This window comes from Chrysemys picta, chromosome 9 (assembly GCF_011386835.1).
Source record: "Chrysemys picta bellii isolate R12L10 chromosome 9, ASM1138683v2, whole genome shotgun sequence".
Taxonomy (NCBI): domain Eukaryota; kingdom Metazoa; phylum Chordata; order Testudines; family Emydidae; genus Chrysemys; species Chrysemys picta.
In genome coordinates, this window is record NC_088799.1 from 75,021,287 (window position 1) to 75,042,967 (window position 21,681).

Consider the following 21,681-nt stretch of genomic DNA (forward strand, 5'->3'; position numbering starts at 1 on the left):
TTGACTCATATCCAGCTTCTCGTCCACTGTGACCTCTAGGTCCTTTTCTGCAGAACCGCTACCTAGCCATTCGGTCCCTAGTCTGTAGCAGTGCATGGGATTCTTCCGTCCTAAGTGCAGGACTCTGCACTTGTCCTTGTTGAACCTCATCAGGGTTTTTTCGGCCCAATCCTCTAATTTGTCTAGGTCCCTCTGTATCCGATCCCTACCTTCTAGTGTATCTACCACGCCTCCTAGTTTAGTGTCATCTGCAAACTTGCTGAGAGTGCAGTCCACACCATCCTCCAGATCATTAATAAAGATATTAAACAAAACCGGCCCCAGGACCGACCCTTGCGGCACTCCGCTTGAAACCAGCTGCCAACTAGACATGGAGTCATTGATCACTAACCATTGAGCCAGACGATCTAGCCAGCTTTCTATCCACCTTACAGTCCATTCATCCAGCCCATACTTCTTTAACTTGGTGGCAAGAATACTGTGGGAGACCGTATCAAAAGCTTTGCTAAAGTCAAGGAATAACACATCCACTGCTTTCCCCTCATCCACAGAGCCAGTTATCTCATCATAGAAGGCAATTAGGTTAGTCAGGCACGACTTCCCCTTCGTGAATCCATGCTGACTGTTCCTGATCACTTTCCTCTCCTCTAAATGTTTCATAATTGATTCCTTGAGGACCTGCTCCATGATTTTTCCAGGGACTGAGGTGAGGCTGACTGGCCTGTAGTTCCCCGGATCCTCCTTCTTCCCTTTTTTAAAGATGGGCACTACATTAGCCTTTTTCCAGTCATCTGGGACCTCCCCCGATCGCCATGAGTTTTCAAAAATAATGGCTAATGGCTCTGCAATCTCACCCGCCAACTCCTTTAGCACCCTCAGATGCAGCGCATCCGGCCCCATGGACTTGTGCACGTTCAGTTTTTCTAAATAGTCCCGAACCACTTCTTTCCCCACAGAGAGCTGGTCACCTTCTCCCCATGCTGTACTGCCCAGTGCAGCAATCTGGGAGCTGACCTTGTGCGTGAAGACAGAGGCAAAAAAATCATTGAGTACATTAGCTTTTTCCATATCCTCGGTCACTAGGTTGCCTCCCTCATTCAGTAAGGAGCCCACACTTTCCTTGATTTTCTTCTTGTTGCTAACATACCTGAAGAAACCCTTCTTGTTACTCTTAACATCTCTTGCTAACTGCAACTCCAAGTGTGATTTGGCCTTCCTGATTTCACTCCTGCACGCCTGAGCAATATTTTTATACTCCTCCCTGGTCATTTGTCCAATCTTCCACTTCTTGTAAGCTTCTTTTTTGCGTTTAAGATCAGCAAGGATTTCACTGTTTAGCCAAGCTGGTCGCCTGCCATATTTACTATTCTTTCTACACATCGGGATGGTTTGTTCCTGCAACCTCAATAAGGATTCTTTAAAATACAGCCAGCTCTCCTGGACCCCTTTGCCCTTCATGTTATTCTCCCAGGGGATCCTGCCCATCTGTTCCCTGAGGGAGTCAAAGTCTGCTTTTCTGAAGTCCAGGGTCCGTATTCTGCTGCTCTCCTTTCTTCCTTGTGTCAGGATCCTGAACTCGACCATCTCATGGTCACTGCCTCCCAGGTTCCCATCCACTTTTGCTTCCCCTACTAGTTCTTCCCTGTTTGTGAGTAGCAGGTCAAGAAAAGCTCTGCCCCTAGTTGGTTCCTCCAGCACTTGCACCAGGAAATTGTCCCCTACACTTTCCAAAAATTTCCTGGATTGCCTGTGCACCGCTGTATTGCTCTCCCAGCAGATATCAGGGTGATTAAAGTCTCCCATGAGAACCAGGGCCTGCGATCTAGCAACTTCTGCTAGTTGCCAGAAGAAAGCCTCGTCCACCTCATCCCCCTGGTCTGGTGCTCTATAGCAGACTCCAACCACGACATCACCCTTGTTGCTCACACTTCTCAACTTTATCCAGAGACTCTCAGGTTTTTCTGCAGTTTCATACCGGAGCTCTGAGCAGTCATACTCCTCTCTTACATACAACGCAACTCCCCCACCTTTTCTGCCCTGACTGTCCTTCCTGAACAGTTTATATCCATCCATGACAGTACTCCAGTCATGTGAGTTATCCCACCAAGTCTCTGTTATTCCAATCACATCATAGTTCCCTGACTGTGCCAGGACTTCCAGTTCTCCCTGCTTGTTTCCCAGGCTTCTTGCATTTTTTCCCAGGCTTCTTGCATTCAACTATGCAAAGGGCTTCTTCATCAGTGCTCCCACCTATCCCTTCAACAACCTGAGATGCATGGGTAGTTTGAAAGCTGTATTCCATTGTCTGCTGGCTCCTGGTTGTGCACTATAACAGCTCTGAAGAGTAATGATAGAAAATGCAGTTGGACTTAATTCTGTGTTAAGCAACATTAACTAGATATTTATGTGCACCAGTTCTTGACAGGGAGTGGAGAGAAAAGCATGCCACTTAAGGGTTCATTCTCACTCACACCACTTTTACACAGGTGTAACTCCATTGAGCCTGATGCCAGTGTAAATCAGGACTAAGTCAACTGAAGCCAATGGAGTTACACAAGTATAAAGAGAGATCAGATCAAACCCTTACTGTAACTTCTGTTGCTGATCCCCCCCACACACAATTTTGGTCTGGACAGTTAATCTCAATGACTTTTTAAAAACAGAGTCAAAAACAGCTCCACTGAAAAGGAACAGCATTATGCATTCCTTCTCTTTTACTCCATACCAAGATTAATGTGAAGAACACACTACACACAGGTCATTTTTCTATATCCTATAAAGACATGCAATGCCTGATTCTGATCTTATAGTGGTTTTACATTAATGTAACTGCACTGACTTCTGTGAAATTACTCTTGATTTACACTCATGTAAGTGAGATCAGTATCAGGCCCAGAGTTAGAAGCACAGGTGAAAGCAATTGTAATACATGACTATTGTTGAAATTATTTCTTTCCTTCAGTTTGTCTCTGTAAAAATTATCATTAACCATCTATGATGTGGAGATCCTTCTGTACTGTGTGATGTGGCCATGGATATGCTATAGGATGCAAATATTTTTGTAGAAATACCTCAAGGTGATGTAAAGATATTTCTCAGCAATACACAAGGCTTGGCTTAAAAGTGACGTGAAAAAATAGGGTGCATAAAGATCATGTTACTCAGGTTTTATTAGGAATTTCCATTAACATATAAAGACTTTTACTAAAAAAGGGAAATACTTCAACAAAAAGAGACCTAGGTACCCAAATGACAGAAAGTATTAACCCTTTCTTTCTAAATTAAAAATAAATCTTGAGATTCCTGGAGTACTTTACTTGTAAGGACTCTTTTTAATTCATATAGCCAAGGATTGTTAGTGGGGAGGGAAGAGGGAAATAAAAAAGCTGTGAGAAATTCTGAGGCTATAGTGATTGCATTTTTCAGCCTCAAATGCAAGCGTTCTGAGTTGATATTTTTCTAAATCAAGTGGTTAGATGTCTAAAGATAAAGGGACCAGATTCTCCAGTTTCCGTACTGTAACTAGTCAATACCACTACTTTAAAATTGTATTAACTGAGAAAATAATTTGGCTATAATGGGCCACATTATAGCTAGTCCTTATGTGGCCATGAAATGGAGAAGGAAGGAGTAAGAAGTCTCCACACTTTCTAAGCCTATCTCAGGGTGGCCCAGAAGCACAGCCCTGGGCTTGGGGAAGCAGAGGGGGTGCTATCATTTGTGGGAACAATGTGCTGAAAAGGGGGCAGGGAGTGATAATGATTAGGAGGAGCGATGGCTCTATCTCTCACTGGCAATAGTATACTGCAGCCCTTAAAAGATATCTCATCATTTTATATCTTGTAGTTTTTGAATTCAGCCCAGTTCATAGTTTCATTTAGGCCATTGGATTTAAAGAACTTTTTCAGAAAATGTAAATGTGAGCTATAATTTTAAATACACATAGATGTTTAAGCTGGGAAGTCCCTTATATTTTAGATATTGTTTAATTTTCAGTCAAATAACAAAAAATATGAGAAAGAAAAACAATTAGGAGTTAAACTTTAAAACAATGTTAATTTTACCCTAACGTAGTATAGCAAGAGCAAGCTTCAACATTAATATTCTGGGCTAGTAGTTTACTAATTACAGTTAATTAAAAAAGAAATCTGCATTACCAAATTTAGTCTAAATGGAAAAAATAAGGCTTGCTTCAGCCAGAGTGTAAACAACAAAGGTAAATATTCCATTACGCAAAGTATAAAGGCAAAAGTTAAACCTTCCTATAACTCATCAGGCTCCCGTACATAGGTGGAGAGCTCCCTGCAACTCTCCCATTTCCCTCTCCTGATCTTTCCCTCTTGCCAATTTAGATCACTTTTCCTCTGCAGAATCAGCTGTAGACATGTGAGCAGCATTCCCCTTCAGGAACCTTTGCTGTTTAATAACTAGGTTATCTGTGGGACTGCAGGCAGCAGTTGTCCTCTGCAGTCACAATAATGGCTGAGGGAATCCCTGATAGCCTGGAGCAGCAGTAACCCCTGGGTTACCCAGTCCTTCTGCAAGGTCCCTCTACCTTTCATAGTACACATCCATCAACAGAAGACAAATTAACGTAAATTAAAAAAATCATATTTCCAGTCAAGATTGAGAAAATAAACATGCAGCTGTGGAATTTAAGGCTGCCAAATTACTATTCTATATCTCCTACTCAAGGGAACGTGTGCGCTCTTGAAATTAATCTCCTCCATACTGTCATATATATGAGGATTACATTCAAAAGTTCCCCCCCCCCCTGCTGACGATAGCCCACCTTAACTGATTACTCTCATTATAGTTGGTATGGAAACACCCATTTTTTCATGTTCTCTGTGTGTGTGTATATATATATCTATATCTATATATCTATACAGATATAGATATAGATATATCTTCCTACTGTATTTTCCACTGCATGCATCCGATGAAGTGGGTTTTAGCCCACGAAAGCTTATGCTTAAATAAATTTGTTAGTCTCTAAGGTGCCACAAGTATTCCTCATTCTTTTTGCTGATACAGACTAACACGGCTACCACTCTGAATTCAATCCCATTGTCTTTCTTTAACTATCTTGCTATTTATTCCTGCAAACACTTATGCATATGCTTGACTTTATGCTTCTGAGGAAAGTTAAGAATGTTCATAAGTGTTTGCAGGACTGAGGCCTAAACTTGAAAGAATAAATAAATGACTAGAGCTGATTCTCAATTGCACTGCCCCTTGTGTAGTCCTTCACAGAAGTGCAAAGTGGATGTAAAATGCTACTCTTCTGATTTATACAAGTGTAAAGGTCTACATATATGCAAGGTGGTGGAGAATCAGGCCCAAATCTTTTGCTTTGCAATAGGGATTTATTGTGATTTCTAATTTGAAAGAACTCATTCTCATTTATTTTGAAACACCCTATATGAATTAACATTAAAGACCAGTTTATGAGACGCCTAAGACCTGATTTTCAGAGATGGTGAGCATCCATGACTCCAATTAACTTCATTAAGTTTGTTAAGGAGCTGCAGCTGCATGTTGGTGTGATGTTTTACTTATAGATAGTGTGTTCTTTCCATAACAACTTCAAAGTTTTTAGGGAAATAGAATATTGGTTTTAAATCATTATGGAAGAGTCATCAATGAAAGTAACATTTTTATTAATGACCTTGCAATAAAAAGTGGCATAGGTGGTGCATGAGTCTTCCATTTGGGGAGGCTAACAAGTGAGAACCAGAAGCTCCCTAGAAGTGTGAGGAGCTCCACCGGCACCTAGAGCATGGCACCATCCCCCCTCAGCCTCTACCCTCTCCTCCCCCAAGACCCTGCCCATCCTCCACTCACTCTTCTCTGCCTCTTCCCCTGAGCCGCCCCTGCCTGCCGCTTGCTCCTCTTTGCCCCCTCCCCCAAGGTCTCCCCACCCACTGCTCACTCCTCTCCAACCCCTTCCCAGAATGGGTGGGGGCAGAGGGCCAAGGGGCCATTGAGAGGAGTGATGATGGGCAGGGAGACCTCAGAGGAAGAGGTGGAGCGAGGACGGGACCTTGGGGAAGAGGGAGAGTGAGGGTGGGGCCGTGGTCCAAGCACCAGTGGCCCCTCCCACTTCTATGGAGCTGCACTTCCTGGTGCTCCAAAGGTGGTGGTGAGTCAGTGCGCTTCCAGAGGATTAGGTAAACCATGCCACATCCACAGAATTCCCCCCTGTATGGCCAGACTTTTTTCTAGCCTTCCCGGCTTCTTATATGCGCCACCCATGGGAGTGGGTTAATAAAATTTGTGGACGATACGAAGTTGGGAGGTATTGCCAATACAGAGGAGAACCAGAATATCATACAAGAAGATCTTGATGATCTTGAAAACTGGAGTAATAGAAATGGAATTAAATTTAATAGTGCAAAGTGCAAGGTCATGCACTTAGGGACTAACAGGAATGTTTGCTAGAAGCTAGGGACTTATCAGTTGGAAGTGACAGAGGAGAAAAAAGGCCTAGGTGTATTAGTTGATCACAAGATGACTATGAACCGCCAATGTGATGCAGCCATGAAAAAAAGCTAAATGCAGTCCTAGGATGCATCAGGCGAGACATGGAAGTGTTAGTACCATTATACAAGGCAGTGCTGAGACTGAGTGCAATTCTGGTCTCCCATGTTTAAGAAAGATGAATTCAAACCGGAACAGGTACAGAGAAGGGTTTCTAGGATGATCAGAGGAATGAAAAACCTACCTTAAGAGAGGAGACTCAAAGAGTTTGGCTTGTTAAGCCTAACCAAAAGAAGGATGAAGGGAGATATGATTGCGCTCTATAAATACATCAGAGGTATAAATACCAGGGAGGGAGAGGAGTTATTTAAGTTAAGTGACAATGTTAATATAAGAACAAATGGATATAAACTGACCATCAATAAGTTTAGGCTTGAAATTAGACAAAGGTTTCTAACCATCAGAGGAGTGACATTCTGGAACAGCCAATCTAGGGTAGTAGTGGAGGCAAAAAACCTAACTGGCTTCAAGACTGAGCTTGATAAGTTTATGGAGGGTATAGTATGATGAGAGGGCTTACAATGGCATGTTGCTGATCTGCTACTTCTAGTAGCAAATATCTCCAACGGCCAGTGACGGGACTACATGGGGAGGGCTCTGGGTAACTACAGAGAATTCTTTCCCAGGTGTCTGGTTGCTGGGTCTTGTCCACATGCTCAGGATCTAATTGACCACCATATTTGGGGTCAGGAAGGAATTGTCCCCTGGCTCAGATTGGCAGACACCCTAGGGGTTTTTCACCTTCCTCTGCAGCATGTGGCATGGGTCACTTGCAGGTTTAAGTTAGTGTAAATGGTGGATTCTCTGTAACTTGAAGTCTTTAAATCATGATTTGAGGACTTCAGGAACTCAGCCAGAAGTTAGGGTCTATTACAGGAGTGGGTGGGTGAGTGTGGCCTGCAATGTGCAGGAGGTCAAACTAGATGATCATGATGGTCACTCCTGGTCTAAAAGTCTATAAATACAAAATACTCTAAGTTATAAATACAAAATAGAACAAAATTTGTGTTTATGTTTATTGTTGGTGATATAAGATCTATGATGTCTGTAACTATCCATTTCCATACTTTACTAGGCTTGGATTTTGTAAGCTGTGAGAAGTAAGTACATTTGCACTTAGCAACCTCAACTAATTTCTATACAAAATTTTTAGGTTTGATTCAATATATTCATGATGAAGTAATAGCCCAATATTCTAATAGCACAAGACACTTAATACAAGACAGTTTTCTAATAGGTCCCTTACTGCTACTGCATACTAGACCAAGGATTAAATATTGACTCCATAAATATAGTTATCCCAACATTTTCAAAAATGGCCACTGATTTTGGGTGCCTCCATTTTTACATGCCTAAACTGCTGGGTATATTGGGCCTGTTTCACAAGTCCTGATTTCCTGCAACTCTAATTAAAATAGGAGATGATACTTAATTCTGCCTTAACCTGAATGAAGCAAAGCCTATATTGGTCCTGCTACTGATCCGTATAAGACTTGAGTCATTGTTAAAAGCATCTTTCTGTTTTGTCACAAAGACTGGGCTCAGGGTGGAAACCTACTATTCTGAACCTCTTTATGGAGTGCATATGGAGGTGCTGTCACTTAATATCAGTTTTCTCCATATAAGATGGTTATTTTTTACTGACAAAAATGCAAAAAAAAAATACTCTATATGAAACATCTCTTCTTGACTTTATTTTATTTGCAAAGGACTTTTTTTCTTCTAAATGCCTGTATGCTGAAATAACTTCCATGACAATAGCTTCCATGAAAAGTTCAGAGGCTGAAGAAAGCAAATAAAAAAATCGAAGCACTGGAGCACAAAACAGAAAAGAATTACAGTGACATGTGAAATATGTTAAAATTCTTCTTTGAATCAGTCATTTAGACATACAAAGATAATGATGATGATTACGATGACAATAATTATAATCAGCTAAAATTTAAATTCATCCATTTTCTTCTATACAAATACAAATTATATTTCTTTTGTCTAATCTGAATGTGACCATTTTAAGCAGTTATTCTTGCAAACCTTCCTCTAATAATCTGCTTCAACACTAAGAACTATACAGCTATTCTTTCAAAGTGAAAGCCCCTTCTTGGCTTTTAACTTATGTGAAAGAGTGGATATATCAACTAAGTGGTGTTAATGTTTGTACTTCCATCTTTAAAAATGTGAAACACTCTGGCCCCCACCTTCCCCTCTGTTTCCATAAGTGAAGAGGATTGCCTGTGCCTGCTAATATAGGCTGAGTGGGTGCAAAAGTGGCTCCTAACAGCGTATTTCTATCATTCTCTTTTATGGGGACTCTGTGTGGCTCCCTAAATAAGATGGAAGGGTTTAAAGGGACCGTAGGTCTCTGCCAATTTCACTCTCTCTAAATATAGACCTAACAGAGTCTGCAGTAATTTGTGCTGGAAATCCTGCTCTGGTTGGGGCAAGGGGTGGTGCTAGAGGCAACCAAATTTGGGGGAATAGTTAGCAGAATAACTCCTGAAGGAAAAGACACAGTTGGGGACCACTGAGAGGCTGTATGAAACTGAGGATATGTTGCATTTAGGATGTCAAAACTCCACCGTCTTCTAGGGGAGGGCAAACTCCAAATAAATTCCAAACCCCACACCCCACTCCAATAGAAGAATTACAAGAAGATGTTATGCGTGTAAGGGAACGTTTGGCCCTGAATTAGTGCTATATATTACAATTCAGCATACACCTGAAGTCCTAACTCAAGCAAAATGGGAATTTTATATACGGTCTACAGCTTTGACCCATTATTGTTTATTTACTTTATTCATTATCATTCTATCTGTGCAGGGCCGGCTCCAACTTTTTTGCCACCCCAAGCGGTGGAAAAAAAATAAATAAATAAAGCCGCGATCGGCGGCACTTTGGTGGGAGCTCTACCGCACCGCTTCATTCTTTGGCAGGAATTCGGTGGCCAGTCCTTCCCTCCGAGAGGGACTGAGGGACCCACCGCTGAATTGTCGCCAAAGACCTGGACATGCAGCCCCTTTCCATTGGCCGCCCTAAGCACTTGCTTCCTGCGCTGGTGCCTGAAGCCAGCCCTGTATCTGTGGAATATAGACTAGAGAACACCATGGTATTATGGCAATGGTGCATTTGAATTGAGATTTCAAATTCTGTAATTTTTCAATTGTGCCTATCTCACAACACAGATTAAACTACAAACTTTTACAAAAAAATATAATGCATTTTAAAATAACCAATAATTCCAATGCATAAATTGCTTATGGCACTGGCATTCCCTTTCTAACCAGATAAAATGCAACAAAAGTTTAATAAACTACAATGTACACGTCTCAATTTTCTGCATGAGAGAGAAGATGACACTATAAATGAGGTGTATTGTACTGGTATTGCTTGGATTAATGAAAAATAGATGGTAGGTCTACTCAAGCTGGAGCTTCTAATAATGTCCATTTCATTTCCTCAAAAGTCACCACTCCACATAATTTGGTGTCAGTTCACAATTTCTGAAAGTTGAAATAAGAGCACACTCAGGTCTACATGTGTCAAGCTGAAGATAATTTCCTTCAACCTTCTACAAAAAGTAGAATGATTCCTTTTTTAAAAAAGAATGAAATACCATTGCTACTCTGGCCCTAAAATCCTAAAGGCAACTCCTCTAAACCATGCACAAAACGCTGCTATTTTATTTTCATCTTTAAGGTGCAATGTTGTAAAGGAAACACTTAATGATGAGTAGATTTTCCTTGTAAGGCTTCAGTGAATTTATTTGTTGAAAACAAGAGGTAGAATGGACATGTCCCTGTTCCCTGCAAACAAGGCAAGATGACAACAGAGGCTTATGTCTTCCTTTTTGGCTGTGGCCCCATTGATACCACCAATCTTCCCAAAGTCACCTTCTGTCTGGTGACAAACCCATTTATATATGTCCTTTTTGCTCAAAGGCAAAACACAATAGGAGTTACTGCCAGCTCCCCTGCAGGCCATGTCTACACTAGGAAACTTTAAAAAGAAATTCTCATTGTGCTAGCTGTAAAGTCCAGACTCAATCTCTCCCTTCACCACAGACATCTGATGAGAGCATTAAAAGACAATGCATTCAGACTGAGGCAGCTTTAACTCACACATCCAGTTTGTCAAAGCTTTAAAAAAAAAAAGGAAATAATATTTTTAACTTGCTCTAGTGCTAGCTTTTCTCTGTTTTCTACTTTTGCTGCTTCTAATTTAGACATTAGACTTTATACCAGTGTTAGCTTCTTGAAAGTACTCCGAGATTGTTTAACCTGTAAATTGGGTTCTCATCATTATTCATTCTTACCTTGCAGGTGTCTGTTGCTGATGGTTTCATGTGTGAGTCCCTGGTGAGTTTAAGATAAGTGTGTCTTCACAAGGATCTGAGCTTGCAAGAACTCATTTCATCTGATGCCTTTATAGCCTTTTGTTTATGGTTTCTCTTCTGAAGTCCAGGTTAAAATACTGCATATGAGAGACATCAATTCACTCAGCTTTATGGATCACCTTAAACCCTTTTAATTATATGATGATATTTATGATGAGATTCCTAAAGGAGCTTTCTCAGTTTCAACAACTTTAAAGATTAACAAATTTTCTTTTTCCAGCTTACTTTCCTTTTCAGCCATGCATAATGCAGGATAGTTGTCGTTGTAATAAAATACTTCAGATTCTTATATTTACTCATTTTCTTTAGATGAAAGATGCAGTCTTCTAATCTGAGTATATCTGTGTGCTTGCTGTGCCATATTATCCATTTTCTGAACAAAGCACACCTTTTTGCAATATTTATATAGATACATAATTTTAAGTACACAGATGCAATCAAATACTGTAAAGTGTCTTATATCATGTGTAAAACAATAAACATTTGAAACCTTATTTTAATTCATTTTTATCCATTAGTCAGAAAAGACCATGATACACTATTTGCTGTTTGTTTTTAAAGACATGATAGCACTGAAAGTCTATTCCCATTTAAGTCACTGGCAAAAATTCTATTGACTTTAATGGTGCAGGACTAGGCCTTAGTGGCTAAAGAATCACTACTGGTGAGCTGATAAGAAGTTGGAAACAGGAGAATATGGAGAAATCCAATGAATAAAAATACCATTAACAGATAGATCTGTCCTTGCTCTTGTTGGCCTAAATGAGAGCAGGATCAAGCCAACTGTATTGTGTAATATATTTTTCTCACTCCTTGCATATATATTTATATACAAATATTAATGTTTAAGCAGTTTTAGATATTTTCCCTTTTTTTTTTCCAGATGGCATAAAGCAATTTTGTCTCTTTGAAAAACATATATAAAGTGAAGCAGATGCACTGAGCATGTGGAAATGAGAAAAAAATTGCCTAAGAAATAATAAACACATGTATTCTCTTAGATCTTGATTGTTCATAATGTTTTGGAGTACTGTTTTCAACTACAGCATTAAAGATAACTACAAGAAAATATCTGAATCCCAGCAGATGGACAGCATCAGAGAGGAAGAATGGACTTGTGGTTAAGACACGGGTGGTCAAGAAGAGCTGAGCCCTATTTCTGATTCTACTTCCTATTTCTGGGGCAACTCATTTATACCTGCCAGTGCCTCCGTTTCCTCACCTGTAAAATGGAGTAATAATATCAAACTACATAGAAGATTTGGAAGATTAAATTGATTCATGGATCACTTTGAGATTTTCAAATGGAAATAATATAGAAGGGTAACTATTATTATAATTATAAAACAACAGTATCACAATTACATTTCCTGAAATGTTAACATGATCTGAAGCAATTTTTGTATGAAATTTAGCAAAATATATATTACATGATTTGAACAAAAATGCTGTATATTCTGCATGGTATTGACAGCTAAAGTAAATTAGACCAAATGATCCCTTGTGTGCATTCTAACAAAAGATCATTGGTGAGATGTAAACTGGAAGGACTTCTTAATCAAATTACTGTAGCATTATTATTACATCATTGTCCTTTCCAAGACAACACTCTAACAGCATAGCATGACTAAATATAAACTAGGTGGCTTGTGCTATGAGGATCTTCTACAGCAGAGAATTTAGGAGAATGGGGCTGACTTGTCTTCCCCACCTCCCCAACCTTCCCAGGATCTGAGATCTCTGATTTATTTTCTGTTTAGAATCATCTTTAGTTAAGTTTTGGTCGGTCTGCAAAACATGTTGTCAGTCAACTTCACTCCATATGTTACCAGTTTTTCTCCACAATGATCACACTGCTGTGCAGAAGGCCAGCCTGAGGATTTTGAAGAGGACTACGGCGATGATTCTTTGGGATACTCCACAAATTTTACTGACTTTTTCTACATTAGGCATCTGTGTGAGGGAAATCCTCAATTTAGTATAAATCATTTATACCATACCCTTCAGAGTGGTGTATCTAAGTGCCCACTGCACTATCTATGTTATGTTTTCACTCACACAGTAATCAAGCAAAGAGACACTTTACATATAGAGATGCAATACACAAAAAACAGGATCATAAAATTTGAGCTCCATAGCCATACACAGTGCCTATGTTCCTACTGCATAGATGCACTACAAACACCCTCCCTTGCTTCCCCAGCTGACACCAAATGCAATTTTTTGACAGTTTCAGTGGAAAGTATAGAACTGACTGGATCTCGAGATAGGGTCAACACTAAGAGTGATCCGTCAAGTTTAAGATATACTGCCCTACCAATATGATCTTGGTTTAACTATTGCCACGCTCTACTTGTTCTATGGATGGAGGACTTCACTGTACAGAACAGGCACAGCTTGATTAGAAATATTTCCAACACTCCCACAATGCTCTACCCTTGAATTTCAACTCTTACCTCTGTGGGTGAGACATAGCAGAGTTCATTATATATAAGTGGAAAATCTACATTTTTGTGAAATTCTGTTTAATGGGGCAGGTATACTTTGTTTTAAAAAATGCCCTGTAAATGTTTTTCTTTTAATTAATTGACAAATGTTTTCTACTTTACTTCTTTACTGCATATTATAAAGTAGCTAATATTTAAATAATAGTGTTAAGAAAGTGTTCATGTTCTGTAGTTCAAAAACAATGTAATCATACATTAAATGTACCTGACCAATATAGATTCCATTTTCTGAAACCTACAAACTGTTTCTGCTAAACTCCATGGCAGAGTAAATAAAACACAAAAATACAGCTTCTTGCCCACACATTTCAGAGGGGGAATTTTAGGTGTGAAAGAAATGCAGGTTAAGGATCAGAATGAGAAGAACAACATGGCACTTTGTTTTACACATATTTCTCTTTTCAAAACTCTATATAATATTATTGTATGAAAACTGTAAGAATACCATTCTGCCACTTTTGCTTCAAGTACAAGTGGAACTCCTTACACTTTAGGGATTATGCAGCTTTTCTATGCCCTAAATAAATTTGTTATTTCCTTGGATTATTTTTGCATAATTTTCAGACAAAAATGGAGATGTAACTTCTTACATGAACTACAGAGTCCAGATGTCTTGAAAAAGGCACACCTTTTTCCTAGAGCTTGAGGACACTAGTCTGAAAGTCTCCTATTACTCAATAACAGCAGCGTCAAGTAATACTGCAAATGAAACAAGGAAGTAAATGAGTACTTAAATATCATTAAACACTCACATCCCTGCCCAATTTTACATACTTTTTGTAGTTCTATACTTCCCAGAAAATTACATTTTCTGTTGGTTGTTTGCCACTGCTGAAAGAAATGTCATTAAAAATCATGGTTTCCTGGTGCTGTAAAAATAAATAAGGGGACTGGTAGGACACAAAAGCCCATATTCTACTCTCGGTTACCCCAGTGTAAGTCTGGAATAACTTCAGTGATTACTCCCAAATTACACAGGTGTAACTGAGAGGAGAATTGGCCCAAAATTGAGATGTGCCATTTTTTGTGCATTGACGAAAAACATCATGACACACAAGGGTTACAAAGGAATGATTAAAAAATAAGTGGCAATTTACAGTTAGGAGTCAGTTCAAGATACAGATTATGTAAGCAAGATACAAACTGAAGAAATATGAGATATGGAGATAAAGCATACAAGATATGGGGATCAGTGTGGGATGGGGGGCGGGGACTAGTATAAGTAAGGTCCTATCAGTGCCGGCTCCAGGCACCAGCTGAGCAAGCAGGTGCTTGGGGCAGCCAAGGGGAAGGGGCGTCACGTCGGGCTCTTTGGCGGCAATTCGGCGGAGGGTCCCTTTCCCTTTCCCTGTCCCTCTCGGAGGGAAGGACCTGCCGCCGAATTGCCGCTGAAGAAGAAAGTGGCGCGGTGGAGCTGCCACCGATTGCAATCGCGGCTTTTTTTTTTCCACCGCTTGGGGCGGCAAAAACCCTGGAGCCGGCCCTGGGCCCTACCAAATTTATGGCAATGAAAAATGTGTCTACGGACCATGACATCTCGTGTCCCCCCATGAAACTGGGTCTTTTGTGTGCTTTTACCCTATACTATACAGATTTCATGGGGGAGACCAGTATTTCTCAAATTAGGAGTTCTGACCCAAATGGGAGTTGCTGGAAGGTCACAAGGTTATTTTAGGGGGGTTGCAGTATTGTCACCCTTACTTCTGCACTGCCTTCAGAGCTGGAGAGCCGGAGAGTGTCAGCTGTTGGCTGGGTGCCCGGTTCTGAAGGCAGTGCCCTGCCAGCAGCAGCACAGAAGTAAGGTAGCAATACCATACCTTGCCACCCTTGCTTCTGTGTTGCTGCCTTCAGAGCTGGGTGGCCAGAGAGTGGCGGCTGCTGACTAAGGGCCCAGCTCTGCAGGCAGCAGCGCCGAAGTAAGGGTGGCAATATCATATCATGCCATCTTTACTTCTGCGCTGCTGGTGGTGGTGGTAGCTCTGCCTTCAGAGCTGGGCTCCCAGCCAGCAGCCACCGCTCGCCAGGTGCCCAGCTCTTCCTCTCAGTGATTGATTAGTTTAGTCCTCCAGCCAAACCAAAAAACTCCGGACAGGTTAAACACTAGCCCAATGCAACAAGAATCCAAACCAAAAATCTTCCACCAGTTTTTTCTGGGCCACAGCCACAACCATGCCTTGAGGGTCTGTGGAAACTTTTTCCCTTGGTGCATCCCGAACTAGGTCTTCACCCCTGGGTTGGAGGGATGCCGCTCTGTTCTTACGGGGGGGTCAGCACACAACCTAAATATAGCACTATTGAATCATAATGGAACTTATGTCCTCCCCTCTTCTACCACAGGTTCTAGCCCTCAGGACCTAAACAATGGAACAGCGGTCTCCTCCAACCTCACCCATTCCCACTTTCCCTCCCAGGGCTAATTCCTATACTTGTGTAATCGTTGCCACCTTGTGGGCAGGGCTGGCTCTAGGCACCAGCAAAACAAGCAGTTGCTTGGGGCAGCAAATTTGCAGGGGCACAAGAATCTAGCATGGGAGCTGAGAACCAACAGAGCAACAGAGGGTCCTGTGGCACCTTTAAGACTAACAGAAGTATTGGGAGCATAAGCTTTCATGGGTAAGAACCTCACTTCTTCACCCATGAAAGCTTATGCTCCCAATACTTCTGTTAGTCTTAAAGGTGCCACAGGACCCTCTGTTGCTTTTTACAGATTCAGACTAACACTGCTACCCCTCTGATACAACAGGAGGCCCTGGGAGCTGTAGTTCCTTGGTTAGCTCCCTGCCTATAGCGCCAGCCCTGGAGCAGGGAAAGAACTACATTTCCCAGCATTCCCTCGGCCACAATTAACAGGAAAGGGAGGAGGAAGGAGTGTGGAACTGAAACCTCATGCTGCAGCTTGCTGTGAATGGTAGGGACCAAGCCAGCTCTAGGTTTTTTGCTGCCCCCCACCCCAGCCCTGGCTCTAGGGTGACCAGATCAGAGAGGCGAAATATCGGGACGCGCGGGGGGGGGGGGCGGGGGGGGAAGGGGGCGGAGCCAAAAAATAAAAAAGCCGGTAGGGAGAAAAAAAAAAAAAAAAAAGCACGAACAAGCGGAAAGCGCCTAGGCTGGTGCCGGTAAACAGCGGCCCCCGGGTCCCGGGATGCAACAACCCCTGCCCGGAGCCCGATGCCGCGGAGATGGGCACGGACAGGGGGAGCACCCCCGCCAAGTCCCTGCGCGGAGACCGTCCTGGGCTGGCCGCGGGCGCGCCAGCGTGTGGCAGCCCCTTCCCTGGCAGGCTTCAGCTCCCCGCGGGCCCGGGAGTGCAGCCCGACCGGCCCTTCCAGCTGCTACTCCGCCTCTCCCTCGCCGCGTGTCAGGCAGAGGCATCTGCCTGGCACCCAGCGCCAACTACACCCCTCCGGGGCCGGAGCGCACGTGGCGGAGGTGAAGCCCCGAGGAACCAGAGTCCCCACGCGGACAGCTGCTGCCCCCCCACCCATGGGCGCGTAGGGAGCCGGTTCCCCAGGCTGGACCCGGGGCTGCCCCCCTGCAGGTACCCCCCACCCTCCTGCCTGCGATTGGGCCAGGCCGGACTCATCCCGCTGTCCCCGGGCCTCCTCCCTCCAGCGCTTGCCTGGGAGGGAGGAGGAATGCGGCGTGCTTCGGTAGGGGGCGGGGATTTGGGGAGGGATCCAATGGGGCAGTTGAGGGGGTGGGGCCAGGCCGAGGATTTGGGGAGCTATCCAATGGGGGAAGGAGGGGGCGGAGTTGGGGCGAGGGAGGGGGCGCGAGCCAGAGCGGAGGGCAAAAATTGCTTGTTTGTCCCGCGTCCCGACCAAACATTGGTCGGGACGCGGGACAAACGAGCAAATATCGGGACAGTCCCGACAAAATCGGGACGTCTGGTCACCCTACCTGGCTCCCCCCACACCCCCATGTTGCTCCAGCCCTGGAATCTCCTCTGCTGCCCCAGATCTGGCCCCCACCTGCACCCCCCTGCTGCCCCAGTCCTGGGCTCTCCCCCCACCCACATCTCCTGCCACCTCAGCCCTGGGCTCTTCTCCCCCCACACACCTGCACCCCCTGCTGCCCCAGCTCTGGCCCCCATCTGCACCTCCTGCCGCCCCAGCCCTGGGCTCTCCCCCAAAGAAAGAATTGGGTGCACTAAATGGACAGTGCACATCTCTATCTGAAGCCTAGCAAGGGAGGTACGTGGATCCCACTAGAATTTAAAATGAAAAGTAAGGGAGGGGAGGCTCTGGACCTGGGCAGCTTTAGATACAGTACCAGGCATGCAGGAGGATTTACACTTCTGAGCCATGGAAGCAGAAACTGACTTTTCCTTTCCAGATTTAGCTAATATTCAGAAAGGGAATCCAGCACCTGCCTTCCAGATTTGAACACCTCAAAATTCAGGAGTGCTCAAGCTCAATTTGGGCAGCTGTTACTTAATTTCTCCCAAATCAAATATACTGATCCACTGTAACTTGCTGTAGAAAAAGTAGAATAAATTGAGCAAAAAGTGCTTCCCAGTGGTTATTAGGACTGGAATTGCTATTTTCAACAGCCATTGCTTTTTTTTTTTTTTTTAGTTTTAGTTTTGGTTTTATTTGTTTAAAAGGAAGACAGTGATATTGCATTGGCAAATTCCCCATAGAAACAAAGAATGGAACAAAAGAATAATAAAGGCACCTCAACTTTTTCCTCATTTATGTAGGATAGTCTTATAATATGCATCCAGATATCCTTCAATCACACAAGCTGAAAATTGTTCCACTTTACTGCAGTTCTGTAACCATATGGGAGCCAATCTTGTATGTGTTATGTGCACATCCAAAATTCCTGCTGAATGACCCGCCCTGGGAGCACGTTACCAGTGACCCAGGGCTGGGGTGGCAGGAGGGTGCAGTTGGGGGCGGGGAGAGAGAGAGCCCAGGGCTGGGGTGGAGGGGGGACAGCCAAAAATGTTTTTGCTTGGGGCAGCAAAAAACCTAGAGCCGGCCCTGCTCGCGGGGTCTCTGGTATGCAGTGGTCACCACCCTTTGTCCTGGAACAGTCCCTGGTAGTGTGTTCTCTGTACCACTAATCAGGCAAGTGCGATGGGCACTTCAGGCTAAGGCTCTAGCTCCTGGTGGGTAACAAATAGCACTCTGTCAGCTGGCTAAAACCACTACACTTCTCCCAGACCCCCCTGCCTCTGTGACCCACTCCCCCCGTGCCATGCCATTCTACTGACATAGAATTTGCCCCTCCCCATTCTGGCTGAGCAACCACCTTCCAGTCAGGAGTGAGACTAGCAACAGATTCACCCTTAGCAATTCATCACAATTGTGTGCTGTTCAGCAGAACTATTGCTATTAAGCAGCTTGTTTGCCTGCCACCTGCCTATTAGGCCTCCTCTCCAAACTTCCTCCACAGAGCTTCCCAGAAGTTCCCCATTGTCCTTTTTCCACAGCTGCTCTGGTTCCTTTACTGGAGAACCCTGAAGCTCTCTTCAAGACTCCCCCTGGCTCTTCCACAGCTCCTTCCAGGTGCTGAGCCCTTATGCAAGGAAAGGGGTGGCTGGGGTTGTAGTAAGGATGCTGAATAACGTAAGCCTTCTTTTGGAATAGAAAACACTAAAGGTAATCTTCCCCTGTGACTGAGTTCCCCTGTTCGTGTTAGGATGGAATCTCTCACTCAACCATTTTTTGCTGGCCACTTGTTGTGGGAAAATAAAAACCCTCAGTTTTAAATTCAATAATGTTGCTGCCAGAGGCAGATTAAGATTTTTTGGGGCCCAGGGCACAAAGAAGATTTGGGCCCTCACATCCTCCCTTCCCCTGGGGCCCTACCCCCTGTTCTCCTTATTCCCTCTGAGGTCCTTCCCCCTGGCCAGGCTGGAAGCCAGAGCCAGGCCATGGTAAGAGCTATCCCGCGAGCCCAATGGCTTCTGCCAGGGCTAGGGCGGGGGGGAGGGGGGGAGCACCCAGCCTTGGGACTTCAGCCCTGTGGCTTCTGCCGGGGCTTGGGGCGAGAGTGCCCAGACTTGGGGCTTCAACTCAGGGGCGCTGGAACAGGGAGTGGGGGCCAAGAGGCCATGGCTCCATCATTTTTAAAAATGGGAGGGCTTCTGCATCCCCATGGCTTCTGCCAGGGCTTGGGGCTCCCAGGCTTGGGGCTTCTGCCGGGTATCAGGTCATCCATTTTTCCAGGGGCCCACAAATGGGCCACTGGTTGTGACCTCCTCTTGAACCAAACATACTGTGCATTGTCTTCTCTCTTGCTGTGCCTAAGCCCTGGTCTACACTATGAGTTTAGGTCGAATTTAGCAGCGTTAGATCGATTTAACCCTGCACCCGTCCACACGACAAAGCCATTTTTGTTGACTTAAAGGGCTCTTAAAATTGATTTCTGTACTCCTCCCCGACGAGGGGATTAGCACTGAAATCGACCCTGCTGGGTCGAATTTGGGGTAGTGTGGAAGCAATTTGATGGTATTGGCCTCCGGGAGCTATCCCAGAGTGCTCCATTGTGACCACTCTGGACAGCACTCTCAACTCAGATGCACTGGCCAGGTAGACAGGAAAAGCCCTGGGAACTTTTGAATTTCATTTCCTGTTTGGCCAGTGTGGGGAGCTGATCAGCACAGGTGACCATGCAGTGCTCATCAGCACAGGTGACCATAGAGTCCCAAAATCACAAAAGAGCTCCAGCATGGACCGAATGGGAGGTACTGGATCTGATCGCTGTATGGGGAGATGAATCCATGCTATCAGAACTCCATTCCAAAAGACGAAATGCAGGAATATTTGAAAAAATCTCCAAGGGCATGAAGGACAGAGGCTATAACAGGGACCCGCAGCAGTGCCACGTGAAACTTAAGGAGCTCAGGCAAGCCTACCAAAGAACCAGAGACAAACAGCCGCTTCGTGTCAGAGCCTGGACATGCCGCTTCTATGATGAGCTGCATGCAATTATAGAGGGTGCCCCTACAACTACCCCACCCCTGTGCGTGGACTCCGTCAATGGATTCTCACGCAACAGGAATGCAGATTTTGGGGACAAGGAAGATGAGGATGAGGAGGACGTTGAAGATAGCGCAGAGCAAGGAAGCGGAGAAACTGTTTTCCCCGACAGCCAGGAACTGTTTATCACCCTGGAGCCAGTACCCTCCCAACCCACCGAAGGTGGGTTCCCGGACCTTGAAGGCGGAGAAGGGACCTCTGGTGAGTGTACCTTTGTAAATATAATACATGGTTTAAAAGCAAGCGTGTTTAATGATTAATTTGCCCTGAAGACTTGGGATGCATTGGCGGCCAGTACCGCTACTGGAAAAGTCTGTTAACATGAATGGGGATGGAGCGGAAATCCTCCAGGGACATCTCAGTGAAGCTCTCCTGGATGTTCTCCCAGGGTCACCTGGTTGAAATAGGGGAATTTTATTAAGGGGACCATTCCTGCTGGGCTGTTTGCCTGTGGCTGAACAGAAATCATCCCCGCTGTTAGCCACACGGTGGGGGGGAGGGGTGAAGTGATCATCCCAGAGAATTGGGTGTGTGTGGGGGGGGATGTTAGTTGGGTTTGTGCTGCATGTTAACCCGAAAATTTCAGCCCCTCCTTTTAAATGGCCAACCCATTTTAAATGGCCAACCCAATGGGTGTTTGGTATGGGAAATGAGGGTGCTGCTGTTTGAAACCATCCCCACATGTTATGAAGATTAAAGAAACCAAAAGACTGTGGCTTACCATGTCTGCCTGCAAACCGAATTCTGTTGTCCACCATCCCTTCGTGTGTGATCTCTCACACCAAATCAGCAGGCCCTCAATATAAGAGGCAAAATGCGACCTTGTAAAGAAATCACATATGCTATGTAATGTTAACAGCTTGGTTCACCATGAAAGAATCTACCCATTGTTCTCTAAAATGTGTCTTTTTAAATACTACTCTTCCTTTTTTTCCTCCCGCAGCTACAAATGTTTCAACGCTCTCCGTATCATCTCCGTCCCAGAGGCTAGCGAAGATTAGAAGGCAAAAAAACCGCACTCGCGACTAAATATTCTCGGAGCTCATGCAGTCCTCCCACACTGAAAGAGCCCAGCAGAATGCCTGGAGGCAGACACTGTCAGAGTGCAGGAAAGCACAAAATGAACGTGAGGACAGGTGGCGGGAGCAAGAGGAGAGATGGCGGGATCAAGATGATTGGTGGCATCAGCGTGATGAGAGGAGGCAGGAAGCAATGCTTAGGCTACTGGAGGATCAAACTGATATTC